The sequence below is a fragment of the Cetorhinus maximus genome, chromosome 12 (genome assembly GCF_964194155.1).
Source record: "Cetorhinus maximus chromosome 12, sCetMax3.hap1.1, whole genome shotgun sequence".
Lineage (NCBI taxonomy): Eukaryota > Metazoa > Chordata > Chondrichthyes > Lamniformes > Cetorhinidae > Cetorhinus > Cetorhinus maximus.
Genome location: NC_135890.1, coordinates 26,136,939 through 26,150,614, shown reverse-complemented (window position 1 = coordinate 26,150,614; position 13,676 = coordinate 26,136,939). Strand labels below are relative to the sequence as shown.

Sequence of the window (13,676 nt, the reverse complement as noted above, 5' to 3'; positions counted from 1 at the left end):
GACACGACGGCAAGTAAGTAAGAGAGAGGGCACCTTGAAATGAGGCCAGGCAGATGAAGAGGACCTCAAAGCCTGTCTGATGTGCTGACTCCTTTGGTCTGCTGCCAGGAAGCTGTCTGAAGGCAGCTGGCCTAGTCCCCGAAGACTCGGGGGACCTGCGAGCTGACTGGAAAATTCCAGTCCACTTCTGACAATAGGCCTTAGTAGGGCCTTTTTTATTCTTTCATGGGATGTGGGCATCACTGGCTAGGCCTGCATTTATTGCCCATCCCTAATTGCCCTTGAGAAGGTGGTGGTGAGCTGCATTTTTGAACCACTACAGTCCATGTGGTGTAGGTACACCCACAGTATTGTTAAGAAGGGAGCTCCAGCGACAGTGAAGGAACAGCGATATAGTTCCAAGATAGGATGGTCTGTGGTGCGTAGGGAAACTTGCAGGTGGACGGTGTTCCCATGTAGTTGCTGTCCTTGTCCTTCTAGGGGGTGAAGGTTAAGGGTTTGGAAATTCCTGTCAAAGGAGCCTTGTTAAGTTGCTGCAGTGCGTCTTGTAGATTTTTTTTATTCATTCATGGGATGTATGCATTGCTGGCTAGGCCAGCATTTATTGCCTAATTATCCCTAATTGCCCTTGAAAAGGTGGTGGTGAGTTGCGTTCTTAAACGGCTATAGTCCATGTGGGGTTGGTATACCCACAGTGCTGTTAGGGAGGGAGTTCCAGGATTTTGACCCAGCAGCAGTGTTCCCATGTGTCTGCTGCCCATGTCCTTCTAGATGATAACATCATAAGTTTGGATAGTGCTGCCTAAGGAGCCTTGGTGAGTTCCTGCAGTGCATCTTGCAGATGGTACACACAGCTGCCACTGGTGGTGGAGGGAGTGAGTGTTTGTGAAGAGGTAACGATCAAGCGAGCTGCTTTGTCCTGGATGGCATCAAGCTTGCATGTTGTTGGAGCTGCACTCATCCAGGCAAGTGGAGAGTATTCCATCACACTCTTGGCTTGTGCCTGGTAGATGGTGGACAGGCTTTGGGAGTCAGGAGGCGAGATACTCACCACAGGGTCCCCAGCCTCTGACATGCTCTTGTGGCCACAGTATTTATATGGCTGGTCCAGTTCAGTTTCTGGTCAATGGTAACACCCCCCCAACCTAGAATGTTGATAGTAGAGGATTCAGTGATGGTAATGCCATGGAACCTCAAGGCGAGATGGTTGGAATCTCTCTTGCTGGAGATGATCATTGCTTGGCACTTGTGTGGTGCGAATGTTACTTGCCACTTGTCAGCCCAAGCCCGGATATTGTCCAGGTCTTGCTGCATTTGGACATGGGCTGCTTCAGTATCTGACTCGCGAATGGTGCTGAACATTCTGCAATCATCAGCGAACATCCCTACTTCTGACCTTATGATGGAGGAAAGGTCATTGATGAAGCATCTGAAGATGGTTGGGCCGAGGACACTACCCTGAGAAACTCCTGCAGTGATGTCCTAGAACTGAGATGATTGACCTCCAACAACCACAACCATCTTCCTTTGTGCTAGGTATAACACCAACCAGTGGAAAGTTATCCTCCGATTCCCATTGAATCCAGTTTGGCTAGGGCTCCTAGATGCCACGCTTGGTCAAATGCTGCCTTGATGTCAAGGACAAAGACTCTCACCTCACCTCTGGAATTCAGCTCTTTTGTCCATGTTTGAACCAAAGCTGTAATGAGGTCAGTAGCTGAGTGGCCCTCTCAGAACCCAAACTGAGTGTCAATGAGCAGGTTACTGTTAAGCAAATGCTGCTTAATAGCACTGTTGATGACACCTTCCATCACTTTACTGGTGATAGAGAATAAACTGATGGGACAGTAATTGGCCAGTTTGGACTTGTCCTGCTTTTTGGGGACAGGACATACCTGGGCAATTTTTCACATTGCCAGGTAGATGCTAGCATTGTAGCTGTACCAGAACAGCTTGGCTAGGGGCGTGGCAAGTTATGGAGCTCAAGTCTTCAGGCTACAATATTGTCAGGGCCCATAACCTTTGCAGTATCCAGTGCATTCAGCCATTTCTTGACATCACGTGGAATGAATTGAATTGGCTGAAGACTGATATCTGTGACGCTGGAGATCTCTGGAGGAGGCCAAGATGGATCATCCGCTCAGCACGTCTGGCTGAAGGTTGTTGCAGATGCTTCAGCCTTATTTTTGCACTGGTGTGCTGGGCTCCCCCATCAGTGAGGATGGGGATATTTGTGAAACCTCCTCCTTCAATGAGCTGTTTTAATTGTCCACCGCCATTCACGACTAGAATGTGGCAGGACTGCAAAGCTTAGATCTAATCGGTTGGTTGTGGAATTGCTTAACTCTGTCTATTGCTTGCTGTAGCTTTAATAAAGGTATACCACATGACCTCTTAAACTCTCTCCCACTCTGCTGTGGAAATCCAATACTTCAGAACAAGACTGCTTTTTGCAGCCCAAGAATTTTTTGGCGTGACTAAATAACTGATAAAAAAAAATGCATTTTCTCCCAGCCTAGAGCTGTTTCCAGGAGATCTTCCTCATATAGCCAATAGCCCACAGCTACAGCTAGCAGCCACCAGCCACCAGCCACCAACTACCTTAAGCTTTCCACAGTAACTCTAAAATACCTTTTCCCCCTTTCATCTCAGGTTCCATTGTTCTCACAACTCTTTGAAACTCAAATCCTTCCAAATATAAAATCTTTCATGTTTCTATTTTGTCTCTGCCTTAGGGTCAATAAAATATAATATACCCTCTTCTGTTTACCTGTGGAACTCCTGCAAGATGCAAACATATTTCTTGTCACTTTTGACTTCCCTTTGATATTCAAATGAACACTCAAGTTATCTAAAAATACAAATATTAGATCTAACCTATTCACTTGTACCTCAAACCTATTGCCTCTATCCTTTCATGTTTTACAACCCTCAGACAATCTGTCTTCTAGTAACTTTTCCCCAGCTTAATTAAATAATATGCACACACATACACACACAGCCTTCTTCACAAAATAACACAATATTCCCCCAAAATATTTTTAAAATAACATCCATTCTCGCACTGTGAATAAATAGGTGCTACACTGGCACTGCAAGGGCTGGTGTAAGGAATGACATCTTTAAATATATTATAGAATTATTATAGAATCAGTAAACATTGTATTGTGATTGTCTGGCAGAAAGCTGCTTTCATCTCTCTCTCTCCCCCAGAGAAACAGTTCTGAGCACCTTAGCAGCCAGGGACTGGAATAAGGATAAGGGCCAAGGAGAATAATGCTCCTAAGGGGCCAGTTGGAGTCTAGACATTATAGACATGTCCAACTTGATAAGAGGGAGTCTTGTGGAGTCTTGTACCCTCTTATCTATACAAGCGTCTGGCAGACCTTAACAAAGTTAATAAGTTAAACCCAGCAAAAGATAAGCTGCAAAATGGGATCAAACAAGCATTTGACATTACAAAGAGCACCCAGCGTGAGATAGGCTGTGAAATGAGATCAAAAGTGATTTGACATTGGGTAAACCACAACCACACCCCCGGAAATAAAGTATATAAATGGGTGTTCCAGGGAAAGGGGCTGTCCTCGTTCGGCAGAAGTACAGCAGGGAAGAGCCTCCCTGACACCTCGGTTAGCTTGGGAAGACAAAGAACAAAGGGGAGAGGGCTGCGAACACGACAGACAAGAGACTGTCACCTCCAGCTGCAGATATCGGCTTCATCCATCGTTCATTCTCTGAGATTGGTAAACAGTACTTGTCTGTGATGGTTGTGTGCTTTTTCAGTCTATTTTACCTATAACAAACTTGTTTAAAATCCCATTATGAACTCAACTTTTTGGCACACAAGTAATCTTGTGTTGTAACTTCACCAGGTTGACACCTGATTTTTAGGTATGCCTGGTGCTGCTCTTGGATTGCCCTCCTACACTTTTCATTGAATCAGGGTTGATCCCCTGGCTTGGTGGTAATGGTAGAGTGGTGGATATGCCGGGTCATGAGTTACAGATTGTGGTTGAGTACAATTCTACTGCTGCTGATGGCCCACAGCGCTTTATGGATGCCCAGTCTTGAGTTTCTATATCTGTTCGAAATCTATCCCATGTAGCATGGTGGTAGTGCCACACAACACAATGGAGGGTGGCCTCAATGTGAAGACGGGTCTTCATCTCCACAAAGACGGTGCAGTGGTCACTCCCACCAATACTGTCATGGATAGATGCATCTGTGGCAGGCAGTTTGGTGAGGATGAGGTCAAGTATGTTTTTCCCTCTTGTTGGTTCCCTCGCCACCTGCCGTAGGCCCGATCTAGCAGCTACATCCTTTAGGACTTGGCAGTTTAGTCTGTGGTATTGCTACCGAGCCACTCTTGGTGATGGAAATTGAAGTCCCTCACCAAGAGTACATTCTGTGGCCCTGCCACCCTCAGCACTTTCTCCAAGTGGTGTTCAACATGGAGGAGTACTGATTCATCAGCTGAGGGGGGACAGTACATGGTGATCAGCAGGAGGTTTCCTTGCCCATGTTTGACCTAATGCCATGAGACTTCATGAGCTCCAGAGTCGATGTTGAGGATTCCCAGAGCAATTCCCTCCCAACTGTATGCCACTGTGCTATCACCTCTGCTGGGTCTATCCTGCTGGTAGGACAAGACATACCCAGGTATGGTGATGCTGGTGTCTGGGTCATGTTTCCGTGAGTATGACTATGTCAGTCTGTTGCTTGACTAGTCTGTGAGACAGCTCTCCCAATTTTGGCACAAGCCCCCAGATGTTAATAAGGAGGAGTTTGCAGGGTCAACAGTCTTAAGAAAAATGTAACCCTTAGGTATATATAATCACAAAAAAAAAGATGGATCATTTCCTCCATAACACAAACATCAATATATATATTTCCATTCAATAAATCCACCTTATTCAGCCTTCTTAAATAAATCACATACAGAAATGTCCACACAACAGGCTATTCCTTTTTGTTTTCTTAAAGGAAAAGACGTCCCTCTTTGAGGATTTCCAATAACTTTTTGGAGCTCCTTCCTCTTTTCATGAAGCATTCAGACAATTGGTAGCTGCTATCAATCCATTTGATCGTGGCAATCTCCTTATTCTCTAGCATCTGTTTTAAGCTTGCAATGTCAATTCGCAATCTCCTTTCATTAACGCGCTTTGTAGAGTAAACATTTTCTCAAAGTAATTTATTGTCTATAAGACATTTGACAGGTACCGTTCCTGAATACCCTTTTCCATTTAAAATTTCTGCTAGCATCTTTGATATAAAGAATGCCATATCTACCGCCTCAACAAGGGCAAGAGTCTCCACTGCCACCGTACCTTTTATGACTCTTCATATCTTTTTAGATTCCAATGCCAAAGGGCAACATTTACCTTTTTCCCCCATGAGAAATATTATTAATCCTCCCTCACTCGAAAATCCAACACATAGATTTGCATAAGACTCATCACTAAACACAATCAGTTTCATTTTCCTAAGATCACCCAAAGATGGGAATTTCAAAACACACTGCTCCATTTTTAATTTTGTTTGCTTGAATGATTTCTTCAACCTTGGGATCATTCATTTTAGTGTTCAATTCCAAAATGTCAAAACTGACGTCTGGCCTTGTTTGTTTGTCTAACCAATTGAGTTGTCCAATTGGACTTCTGAGTTCCTCTTTTTCTGTTTCAGAAGCCTCTATATCTTTCTGGGGAGGCTCTACCACAACTAATTGCAATGGGATCGACATTCTCTAAGCTTGCTGAAGGATCCACTCTGCCTGATTTCCAATCCAATGTATTTAAATGCACAAGAAGCTTGACTTTCAATTTTGAACTCCGTTCTGAACCATTAATGACAACTATTGCAAATTTGCTACTACCTCCCCTCAAAACATCATTTACATGCATCATAAAGATGCCTGCAAGTTTCCCTCCATGATGCCAATGAAGCATTGCCGGGTCTGCTTCCAACTGAAGACAGCCCAACTTTAGTAAAACTGACCTCACTGAGAAATATCAAACTCAGGTGGTGTCATTTAAACCATATACGCATTTATTTAGTTTCCAGAGTGTCCCTTTTGCATTTGGCGCCTCTTTCGGTAGACGAAGAAAAACTTCCCTTTGAAGTTGGTGTCCCAGCAAAAAGGCAGCTTTAATATCAATGGATTTACACTCCTAAGCATTTGTAGCTAACAAAGCCAAAAAGATCTTCAAAATAGCTTTTCCTGCCATAGATGAATCTACTCTTATTTACCCTTAATCAGAGTATTATCTACTCTACTCCAATTTTTCTTCAAACCCTCATGGCGCTAGCCTGGCTTTAGCTTTATAAGTCCCATCAGGGAGCACCTTTTCCGTGCATATCCATCTATGAGATAGAGCTTGTTGTCCCCTATCTGGCACCTCTTTCCAAATATGTAGTTCTTCCTGTTTGGCATCCTTTATTAATTTATCATCTAATTTATGTTTGAAGCTACTAAGACTTCTCAAACACATGGGTTTCTGCTCCTTGTAGCATTACTAGTCTATGCCGTATTCCTTGACCCTGTTTAGCTATGCTCTCTATTATGCTCCAGGCTGTTACTGTCTGATCTCCCTCTCCCATTTATAAATGTTCTTTCAACAGTGCGCAATCTCTTCCTGGGGACATGTGCACTCTCAGACCCATTGTCTGAACTGATACTATGTTTGCGTGCCTTCCATTTTTGAACTTCATGTTCTCAATCCATTGGCCTAACCTCCTCTCATTTATCTCGTACAGTTAACAAGTTTTTATATTTTCCAGTGGCCTACAATCATCGCATCCCGCCATTGATTGGCCCCTTCTGGCAAGTATGTAACTTTAGTGCCAGCTTTTGGCAGTTGCCCTCTTGGACAAATCGCCTCACCTTGTTTGTCCAAATTACTGTGTCCATCTTCGGATACCCTGGGGGCAGGATTTCCCGTCGGTGAGTGGGGAGCGGGGCCCACTCACCGACGCGTAAAATGACAAAAGGTGACGTCAGGTGGAACTCCCGACGTCACCGCGCCCCATTTAAGTTTTCAGGTAGACAGGGGCACGGTAAAATCAGCTGTGCGCCCGCCAACCTGTCAATGGCCAATTGAGGCCATTGACAGAGTCATTAAAGTAATTAATGGACCTGCCTGTTCAACCTTAAGGTTAGCGGGCAGGCCAGGAGCCCTGGTGGGAATTAGAAAAAGCATGAAACCTCATCCACGGGTAGGTTTTAAAAAATTTAATTAAAGTTTTTTTTAAAAATTATGGACGTGTCCCAAATCATGTGACAGTGTCACATAAGGGGACATGTCAGGGAATTTTTTTTTTCTATTCTTAATATTTTTGACAGTAGAGACGATCTCCCTCAGGCAGCACTTAGCCTCAGGGAGACGAGTGCGTTCTTTCGTGCGCATGCGCAAAAGATCGCACTCTCAGGTTTAGGGATTCCCCCCACCCGCGCAGGGAGTGCATAGTGCTTCCGTGCGGACGTCACACTGGGCAGGCCTTAATTGGCCCGCCCACGTAATCTGGCGCAGGCGTGCACGCCCCCGACGGGGGGAAAATCCTGCCCCCTGTCAACTTCAGCTACCTGGTCCTCTCAATCATGCAACATAGGGTATGAGAAGTGTATGATTCCTTATCACTTCCTACAACCCTTTCCGGACCTGCAAATTTGTAATCCGCGCCAACTAACCTCGATGAGCGTACCTGAATAGTCTGGTTCGCATGCTGTAAAGTGGCTGTTTTACCATCTTTACCTATAACTTTTCCTGGGCCTTTCCACTCGTTAAGTTCTTCTCATTTATGGTATGCCATGTCTTCCTGATTGAAAATCGTTCCCGATGGCCGTACATTGTATCTTAAAGCTCGCCGAATTCTTTCTAAAACTTCGGCTTTAAGGAATGTTCTTCTGCCTGCATGTAGGGCATTTAAATGCTCAGAAATAGTAGAGCTAATCATAGTTCCCTCCCAAGCTGGGAGATGATCACTCAGGACTGAAGGAGTTTTTGGATTTCTACCAAAAAACAACTGATATGGACGATAGCCTCCAACCATCTGCAGTGAATTCTTGGCATGGACAGCACATGCTAGAGCAGATGTTAATTTACAGCTTGGTCCATCTGCTAAAATCTTATGAAACATCTCATCTATCACCGCCTGATTCCTTTCACACACTCCGTTACTAAAAGGGCTTGGCTGCTGCTGTATTCATAACTATTATATTCATGTTTTCACATGTGTGCTTGTGATCTTTCAAATCAATGCTATTTCATGCAAGATTGGATTGGTTGATTACTGGCTGTGGGCTCACATTGCGGTCTTTTAAACTCCTGAACAAGTAATGTTTCTCACTTCATAGCAGAGGTGGTTTTTCAAGTGAGGGAAGGCTATGGTGTAGTGGTATTGTTACTGGACTAGTAATCCAGAGACCCAGGGTAATGCACTAGGTTCAAATCCCACCATGGCAGATGGTGGAATTTGAATTCAGTAGAAATCTATAATTAAAAGTCTAATGATGTTGATTGTTGTTAAGGACTGATTCACTAATGCCCTTAAGGGAAGGAAATCTGCCATCCTTACCTGGTCTAGCCTATATGTAACATAGAGGGATGGGCAATAAATGCTGGCCTAGCAAGCAATGCCCACATCCCATGAATAAAAGAAAACATTTCCTGAAACTCATTGTTAGCAAATTCCACCCCCATTATCAGTGAGGAATTTTGCTGGTGGTCCCAATCCGATCCCTATCTAATTTTCCATAACCTGATCCACAATTATTTTCTTTTCTTTACTGTACATGATTGTCAACTGGCTAAACCTTGTTGCCAAATCTACGAAATGTAAAATAAAAATGTTCTTTTCTTTATCCCACATCTTTAAATCCATCGCCCCAACTTCATTGAAATCCCTTGCTAAGGGTAGACTCACTATCGGCTGTGAAGATGTCCTTCTGTATTTCTTACATATATCACATCTATATATGATATATATTTCTTCTAAGTTTTGTGTACTCTCCATCCCTTAACAAAATTTTTAATCTTTGGGAAGAAGGGTGGGCAAACTGCCAATGCGATCTGAACACAATTAGTTTTTTGTCCTGTAAGTTCTTATCCCCTGATATTAATAGCGCTTCTTTAACTTCCTTAACAGAAAAGTTAGGTTTCATTAAAGGAATACATTAGTGTCCTGATTGCATAAATTGTAAATCCACAGGTTTTCCAAATACAATGGCCTTGTCATTTTCCATGTCCAGCTTCATTTCCACTTTCTTCATCGATGGCCTGCTCAACAGTAATGGTATTTCACTAGCTATCTTACCGGGAATCACTACCCTTTTTAGAGATTTTAGGGTATTATCATCTCCAAATTTAAAACTGGTGGAACTCTCAAATTCCTTAACCTTATTCCAGTCCTTGTCATTTAAGGGGTCCAGGTAGCATTTTAACCAGTCTATTCCACACACAGTAGTTGTGCATCCGCTATCTAGAACCGCTATCAAGGACTCTGCAACCAAGGCATTCATCACCGGGCTGAAACTTTTTGTAAGTAATACAATGCCCTCTTTTTGGTCAAAATCTCCATCTTTTTCTGAGTCTTCTGTCTCATGTTTAATTTCAAACACCTTATTATATCATTTAGGACAGTTCATTGCATAATGGTACTTTGAATCACACCTAAAACACTGGGCATTTCTGGGTTCATTTTTTTGCTGTAATTCCCCAATTCTTTTCTCTTGCCATAATTGCCAAAGGTTTTTCTGTCCTCATTGTTTCTAGTTACAAATCTCTTTATGTACTGATGCCTGCGTCCTGTTGCTACAAGACCTCGCCATCCTGTTAACATTGTACCCTCCATTTTCTGTCTTACCGTCAAATGACCCATTTGCACCAAGAACACTGCCAGAAAGGAATGTTTTCTGAGGAATATTTTAGAGCTGCTGATTCTATTCTAGCAGTGTGTGTCTTTCTGCAAATTTAACTCCTGTCAAAACTAGAAGCCTGTCTATATTCGATATTCTGTCTAGTAACTTAAATGTCAGCACTGATTTGGGAATTTCCAGGCAGAATCTTTGCAATCCTGCATATAGTCTACTGAATTCCATTAGGTAATCTTCTATGGAACTATCCTTCAACTTCCAAAATATCTCAAAATCTGACCACACTTTGTAAGCACTTAATGAATCATCCTCTTGATAGATCTTATCCAGAAAATCTAATAATATTTCCAAACCATCATCTGTGTCCAAATGCTCAAGCTCCAACTCTTACTTTGCTTTCATACGGTAGCCAAAGTGCCAAGCCCAGTCCCTGTTTTTGCTTTGGGAAGGACGTAACCCATGTCCACATGGTTACTTCATTCTTCCATTGGTCATATGGTTGATGCTCAGAAAACATCGATGAGTAATCATACCCCGACATCCTACATTTTAATTCAGCCATTTTAGAGTATTTCCAAACCACTCTGCTCTTAAAGTTAACTCCAAATACAGTCTTTAGTCGAAGAAAGCTTAGTTTCCAATCTTTTTACTTACAAGCAGCAACCATCCTCTACAACCACTGTTAAGCTCCAATAGTTGTTTGGTAATAAAGACCGAGACCGAGACCGACTCCTTCAGATAGAGTTTTATTTCTGGTGCATAGAACTTTCTACAGAGCTTATACATCCTTTTACACAACCAAATGTGTACTTAGGTTGTTAACTAATAATTAGCAATTGAATTCCTTGTGAGTTAACTGTTTTCTTACCCAAAAGACAGGGCTGAGTTTGCCGTTTCCTAGGTTGATGCCGGGTGGACCATCCGGTTTCATTCCTTGACTAGCTCGCTAGGCCATTTCAGAGTCAACCACATTACTGCAGAATCACGTGCCAGATTTCCTTTCCTAAATTACATTAGTGAACCAGATGGGTTTTCATGACAATTGACAATGGTTTCATGGTCATCATTAGCCTTCTAATTCCAGACTTTTATTGAATTCAAATTCCACCATCTGCTGTGCTGGGATTCAAACCCAGGTTCCCAGAGCATTACCCTGGGTCTCTGGATTACTACTCCAGTGACAATACCACTATGCCACCACCTTCCCAAATCTAAACCTTACTTTGGTTTCAAACAACCTCCTGAGAAAGGGAATCATATTATTCCAGAGAACACTGGTAAAAGCCAAAGACAACGGGGGGAATTTCATTAGCGTAGACACTATGCAGGCTACATTTATTCCACCAGAAACAGACAGCTGCTGCCTGCACATCAATTATATTAATGAGAAAACCTACATGCTAGTGACTGGAGGCACTGTCTGTCCTTGGGAAATCGAACTTGAAGTGGCACTATGCGAATGAATTTTTTCCCCAATAAAACATAAGTAAGTGTTGTTCTTAAACTCTGTGGCCTGAATTTTCCACTCCCGTTGGCGTTGGGCGTGTTTGGCGACATGAGCGGACAATATGGTAAGATGGCCAAAAATCAGTTTTAGGCTGTCACGAAAACAGTTTGTAATCATCCACTCCACCCGTCAATGGCAGGCCGCATTTCCTGCCCTCCAATGTTGGGAATTTAATTTTAATGCATTTGCATCTCATTATTGTGCCTGCACCCTGGAATCATTCCCCCACTTCGAATTTACCTCCCACATCAGCGTGACTTCAGAACGGTGTGATTTATGACCGCCTTTAAAAGGCCTGCACCTGGTGAGCTGAACTTTGAGAGGAACTCGGAAGTGAGTGCACACGACCTCGTGCAGCGTTCGCGAGCATCACCCATAGGACATCCAGGGAGTGGTGCCGTGCATTTGGAGGGAGCGTGCAGGGTGTACAGGCAAGTCGCTTTTTCCCCGCTGGCTCTCAGTGCGGTGCCGGGGCAGGGGCTCCTGTGTGGATGGGGCCGGGGGGGCAGGGCAAGGCAGCACAGACTGATGGAAGTAGACAAGCACATACAGGAACGGGAGGATGTGGAGGGAGGGGGAGGGTGAGGGAAGCGGCCACGCACTTGGTAAAGCTTATCAAATGTGAGCATTCTTCTGCAGCTGAGACTATTCAGCAGCAGCTCCATTGATATGCTTGGAGTCAGGCCTCTGAAGCATTTCTGCCCACTCAAGCAATGTGAAAGCATCAATGTGCCACCAAATGTTCCAGAACTTTTCACTCCTTGGGCACAGATTGAAAATGAATGTGTTTTTTAGGGGACTGCAGTACAGTTTGGACAACTGGACAAGTTGTAGAATCCCCTTGCAAAAGCTAGCCATGGAGCAGTCACTGGTGGAGGCACTCAGAGCCCCTTGCAATGTCTTTATTCAGGTTTGAGCCAGTATCCCTCATGGTTCAAACTAACAGCACAGCCTTGCAGGGCAGGTTAGGAGACTGTCTGAGCTTGGAGCACAGTATGCAGATGAGAGGCCGAAGCTGCCGCCAATCAGTCAGGTGGAGTGGGGCGGAGGTGGGTGGAGTTTTGGACAGTCATAACGTGCACATATACACTGGCCATCCAAGCAGTGGCCAACACTCTCTGGCATGCATGAAGGGGCCTTGAGACATAGCCAAAGCCAAGGACTTAACCAAGAGAGGTCCTTAAGAGACATCTGCCAACCGATGCATCTCTCTCTTTGATCCTGCAGGAGAAGAACATCAGGATCATGGAGCCTGGTGATCTAGCGGTATGCCTCATGGCTTACAGGAGGCAGAGAAGAAGAGTGCGATGGAGGCGCCTGGCTTGCCAAAGGGAGAAACACCACCCTCAAGATGAAGGTGTAGCACAGGCTCCTGCACACGCAGCTTAAGATCCACAGCGAGTCATTGCTCATAGGTGCCTTGCTAGACCCAGGGTCTATAGGTGTCGCTTGTCATTCCTGCAGATGACTGAGAACCAGTGTCACCAAAGACTGTGCATGTCTAGGGAACTGGTCGGTCACATGTGCCATCTGCTGCAGGACTTGGCGCCACAGGGACTTGGAGGAAATCCACTGCCAGTGGCTATGAAAGTGATCACAATGCTTAATTTTTACGCCAGTGCTCCACAGGTGACCAGTGTAGGATCACGCACGCCTCCGCCCACAATTGCATCCAGGAGGCCACGGATGCCATCTTCGCAAAGGCACAGAACTTTGTGCATTTCGACCGGGATCAGGCAAGCCAGGAAGCAAGAATGCTGGGATTTGCGCAGATCTCTGGTTTTCCACAGGTGCAGGGTGCCATCGACTGCACTCACGTGGCTCAAAGATCCCCATGGCAATGACCAGTCCAGTATGTGAACCACAAGGGCTTCCACTCACTGAATTTTCAGCTGGTCTGCAGCCACCACAAATGAATCCTACAGGTCTGCACACAGTTCCCAGGGATCGTCCACGACTCCTACATGCTCAGCAGGTCTCAGATCCCTGACATTTTCCAGGGTCGGCTCCTCAGGGACAAGGGCTACCCAGATAGGACATGGCTGATGACGCCCATGTGGCACCCTCAGACTGCAGCAGAGGGATGGTATAATGAGGCTCCTGGTGCAACACGGACTTTGGTGGAGGACATGATTGGCATATTGAAAATGAGGTTCTGGTGCCTTGACAGGTCTAATGGAGCACTGCAATACAGTTCCCAGAGGGTGTTGTGCATCATCATAGCTTGCTGTGTGCTACACAACCTGGCACTGCAATGGCGGGGGGAGAACCTGGCTGAGCAGGAGATGGAAGATCTGCACA

At 44.6% G+C, this 13,676-nt stretch overlaps 1 long non-coding RNA gene across 1 annotated transcript in view; it reads right to left on the bottom strand.

The window, feature by feature from the left end:
• Positions 1 to 13,676, bottom strand: part of LOC144687322 (uncharacterized) — a 74,622-nt gene that overhangs the window by 40,112 nt on the left and 20,834 nt on the right. The gene's annotated exons all lie outside the window — the stretch shown is intronic.